This window comes from Juglans regia, chromosome 2, assembly GCF_001411555.2.
Source record: "Juglans regia cultivar Chandler chromosome 2, Walnut 2.0, whole genome shotgun sequence".
Classification (NCBI taxonomy): domain Eukaryota; kingdom Viridiplantae; phylum Streptophyta; class Magnoliopsida; order Fagales; family Juglandaceae; genus Juglans; species Juglans regia.
The window spans coordinates 16,598,920-16,604,212 of record NC_049902.1 but is presented as its reverse complement, the minus strand read 5'-3'; the positions used below and the strand labels follow the sequence as shown (position 1 = coordinate 16,604,212).

Here is a 5,293-nt window from a genome sequence, read left to right as displayed (position 1 = left end):
GACAACATTTTATGACATGGCATACATGTAACAGGAAACATTTCGTAACATGGCATATCATGTAACATATAACATTTCTTAACATAGCGTAACATGTGACAGTGAATATTACGTGACATGAAATACATGTAACAGATGGCATACTTAACATGACATACTTGCAATGTATAGCAATACGTGACAGAATATCTTGTGTAACAGATAAATAATTCATGACAGAATAAATTCTGTGTAACAGATAAATATGTAATGACTTGACATGGCACATATGATAACATGCATACATACACTTTAGTTTCTTTACTTATCACTCATACACGTTAAACTGATAGTAAGTTAAAAGCTAACTTATCTCGGTTTTTGCACTTCTAGACAAAACTCAAGTGCGATCACGAGAAACTGAAAGTAGTGATTTCTAAAAATTAGAACTTAATCACTAACAATTAGGAATATGGAAAAATATCAACTTAGAGTAAAATTACCATTTTACCCTCTATATGTTGTTGGTGAGAAAACACAAGAGAATGGGAGCGAGCGAGCGTGGTCCGTGGCGGAATGTTGATGGAGAGGCGGAGTCGGAGGAGTTTGATGAGCAATATTTGAACCGAGGCAGGATTGAGCGTGGGTATAGAAATAGAGAAGCTAGGATGGGTAGGCCTAGGAGGGATAACGATTTAGGAAATATAAAGATTAAAATCCCATCTTTTCAAGGTAAAAATGATCCTGAAGTTTATTTGGAGTGGGAAACTAAAATGGAGATGGTTTTTGATTGTCACAACTACTCAGAGATAAAGAAGGTTAAGTTGGCTGCAATTGAATTTACCGATTATGCCATTGTGTGGTGGGATCAATTACTGATTAATAGGAGGAGGAATAGAGAGCCACCCGTGGACACTTGGGAGGAAATGAAAATGCTTATGGGGAAGCGTTTTGTACCCAGCCACTATTATAGGGGATTGTATCAAAAATTACAGAGGATAATTCAAGGATCTAAAAGTGTGGATGAGTATTACAAAGAGATGGAGGTAGCTATGATCCGGGCTAATGTAGAAGAGGACCGGGAAGCCACCATGGCTAGGTTTTTGAACGGTTTAAATCGTGAGATTGCGGATATAGTCGAGATGCAGCACTATGTTGAGTTGACAGATATGGTGCATCAAGCCATAAAGGTGGAGGAACAATTCAAACGAAAGGGATTGGCTAGGAGGGGACTGCCTATGGCTACAACCAGCTCGTGGAAGACAACTCCAAAAAGGGATGAGCAGCAACAAAATAAGCCAAAATTTGAATCCTCTAAGAATGCCAACTTAAAGACCGCCACTACTTCAGGTACAATCGAGACTTCAAGTTCTAAAACACGTGATATTAAATGTTTTAAATGTCAGGGGCGCGGACATATAGCCAGCCAGTGTGTAAACAAGAGGGTGATGGTGATAAATGCCCAAGGAGAGCTTGAGTCAGAAAATGAGGAAGAAGTAGATAATGATGATATGCCATCTATGGAGGATGCTGACGATGAGCAAAATGCTGTGGTTGGAGATTTATTGGTTGCAAGGCGAGTTCTCAATGTGCAGGTTAAGGAGGAAGAAAGTAACCAAAGGGAGAACTTGTTTCATACTCGGTGCTTTGTAAATAACAAAGTTTGCAGTGTCATTATCGATGGTGGGAGTTGCACAAATGTAGCCAGCACTTATTTGGTGGAGAAATTGGCTTTAACTACCTTGAAACATCCTCAACCTTACCGGCTTCAGTGGTTGAATGAATGTGGGGAAATCAAGGTGACAAGACAAGTGTTGGTGGCATTATCCATTGGCAAATATGAGGATGAGGTGTTTTGTGATGTGGTTCCTATGCACGCATGCCATTTACTGTTGGGAAGACCATGGCAGTATGATCTGAGGGTTACGCATGATGGATTCACAAATAAGTATTCCTTCACTCTTAATAGGCAACCTATTACTCTTGTGCCATTAACTCCAAAACAGGTCAGGGAGGACCAATTAAAGTTACAAAGTTCGAATGAAAAAAAAAAGGAAAAGGAAAGGAAAGCCGAAACTGAAAAAAAAAGACTTAAAAAAAAAAGGAGAGAAAAACATTGATCAGAGTGAAAAAGAAAGAGAGAGGATTTCGGCTATAGTGAGAGCAAGAGAGGAGAAATTCAATTACATTGCAAAAAAAAGTGAGATCAAGAGAGCATTATTTTCACACCAGCCCCTTATTGTACTCATGTACAAGGAGGCTCTTTTATGTACTAATGATCTCGTCGGTGCTTTGCCGAGCAATATTGTTTCTCTTTTGCAGGAGTTTGAAGATGTCCTTCCTGAAGAGGTACCTTATGGTTTACCTCCAATCCGAGGGATTGAACATCAAATTGATTTCATACCTGGTGCATCAATTCCAAACCGACCTGCTTATAGGAGTAATCCCGAGGAGACCAAGGAACTTCAGAGGCAAGTAAGTGAATTATTGGAAAAGGGGTTTGTGCGTGAAAGTATGAGTCCTTGTGCGGTTCCGGTGCTGTTAGTTCCCAAGAAGGATGGAAGAAGGATGGAACATGGAGGATGTGTGTTGACTACCGAGCCATCAACAACATAACGGTAAAGTATCGTCATCCCATTCCTAGACTAGATGATATGCTGGATGAATTGCATGGTTCTTGTGTCTTTACAAAAATTGATCTTAAGAGTGGATATCATCAGATTAGGATGAAAGAAGGTGATGAATGGAAAACTGCTTTTAAGACTAAATATGGTTTGTATGAGTGGTTAGTGATGCCTTTCGGTTTAACTAATGCTCCGAGCACATTTATGCGTTTGATGAACCATGTTTTGCGAGCATTTATTGGCAGATTTGTAGTTGTGTATTTTGATGATATCCTGATCTATAGCAAAAATTTGGAAGAACATGTAATGCATTTGAAATCTGTTTTGGAAATTCTAAGGAAAGAAAGGTTGTTTGCTAACCTAACCTTGTGTTTCTTGGTTTTGTTGTTAGTAAGAGAGGAATTGAGGTGGATGAGGAAAAGGTGAAGGCAATCCAAGAGTGGTCAACGCCTACAACAGTCAGCCAAGTGAGGAGTTTCCACGGCTTAGCTAGCTTCTATAGACGGTTTGTGCGTGATTTTAGTAGCTTAGCCGCCCCTCTTACTGAAGTCATCAAGAAAAATGTGCCGTTTAAGTGGGGAAAAGAACAAGAAAAGGCATTTAGTCTGATCAAAGAAAAGTTAACTAATGCACCTTTGCTTGTTTTACCTAACTTTGCTAAAACTTTTGAAATTGAGTGTGATGCTTCAGGCATAGGTATTGGAGCTGTTTTGATGCAAGAAGGCCGTCCAATTGCTTATTTCAGTGAAAAGTTGAGTGGGGCAGCCCTAAATTACCCTACTTATGATAAGGAGATGTATGCCTTGGTGAGGGCTTTGGAAAATTGGCAACACTATCTATGGCCAAAGGAGTTTGTGATTCACACAGATCATGAGTCTTTGAAGCATTTGAAAGGACAGCAAAGGCTGAACAAACGCCATGCCAAGTGGGTGGAATTCATTGAAACATTTCCGTATGTGATCAGATATAAGCAAGGTAAGGAAAATGTGGTGGCTGATGCATTGTCCCGAAGGAATGCCTTACTTTCCATTTTAGATACAAAAATGCTTGGCTTTGAATACATTAAGGAATTGTATGCTCAAGATTCTGATTTTGGTGATGTGTTCAATGCATGTGAAAAAATGGTGTTTGGTAAGTTTTATAGGTATGATGGATTTTTGTTTCGGGAAAATAAACCGTGTTTGCCAATATGTTCTTTGCGCGAATTGCTTGTGAGAGAAGCTCATGGTGGTGGTTTGATGGGTCATTTTGGTGTAGCTAAGACTTTAGGAATTTTGCATGAACATTTTTTTTGACCTCATATGAAACGTGATGTGGAAAGAATTTGTGAGAAGTGTATTACGTGTAAACAGGCTAAGTCTAAGTTGAAACCCCATGGTTTGTACACCCCTTTGCCAATACCTAGTGAACCTTGGACTGATATTTCTATGGATTTTGTTTTAGGTTTACCTAGGACTAAGAGGGGGAGAGATTCAGTTTTTGTGGTGGTAGATAGATTTTCCAAGATGGCACACTTTATTGCATGTCATAAAACTGATGATGCATCACACATAGCTGATTTGTTCTTCAAAGAAATTGTTAGATTACATGGTATGCCTAAGACCATTGTTTCTGATAGGGATGCAAAGTTTTTGAGTTACTTTTGGAAGACTTTGTGGGGAAAGCTGGGAACTAAGTTGTTGTTTTCTACTACTTGTCATCCACAAATAGATGGTCAAACTGAAGTAGTAAATAGAACATTGTCGTCTTTGTTGCGTGCTATCATTAAAAAGAACTTGAAAGCATGGGAAGATTGTTTGCCACATGTTGAATTTGCTTACAATAGAAGTATACATTCTGCAACTAAGTTTTCACCATTTGAAATTGTTTATGGCTTTAACCCATTGTCACCTTTGGATTTAACTCCTTTACCTTTGAGTGAACGTGTGAACTTAGATGGCAAAAAGAAGGCAGAATTTGTAAAGATGATTCATGAAAAGGCACGGCTGAACATTGAAAGGAGGACTAAACAATATGTCCATCAAGCCAACAAGGGGCGTAAGAAGGTAGTGTTTCAACCAGGAGATTGGGTTTGGTTGCACTTAAGGAAGGACCGTTTTCCAGAGAAGCGGCGTTCAAAACTCCTACCTCGGGGTGACGGGCCATTTCAAGTAGTAGAACGCATCAATGATAATGCCTACAAGCTTGAATTACCAGGTGAGTATGGTGTCAGTGCAAGCTTTAATGTTGCTGATTTGTCTCCTTTTGATGTAGGTGATGATTTGAGGACAAATCCTTCTCAAGAGGGGGAGAATGATGCAAACCAAGGAGCTGGACATGCTGATCATACAAGTGGGAATGGAGCTGAATTTGCACAAGACCCTTTGTCACTTCCTAGTGGCCCAATTACAAGACTTAGAGCCAAACGTTTCAAGGAAGCACTAAATGGGCTAATCCAAGAGAATTTGGCTGATTTTGAAAAGACCAAGATGGGCATAAATAATATTCAAGACTTAGTCCATGTCATCAAAGCAATTGAAGAGGCTAATTAGCACGTAAAAATATGATGTATGGTCTGACCATTAAACGACGTGAATTTGTTGAGTTTCAAGAATATTAAATAGGTGAATGAACTTGGTCTTGCCTGGGTATGTCAAATACATTGAATTTAGTCATTTAGACATTTTTGGCAGCCTCTAGAAGTCCAAGAG

At 39.3% G+C, this 5,293-nt stretch overlaps 1 pseudogene; it reads left to right on the top strand.

The window, feature by feature from the left end:
• Nucleotides 1-524: 524 nt before the first annotated feature.
• Nucleotides 525-5,293, top strand: part of LOC118347667 — a 7,020-nt pseudogene continuing 2,251 nt past the window's right edge.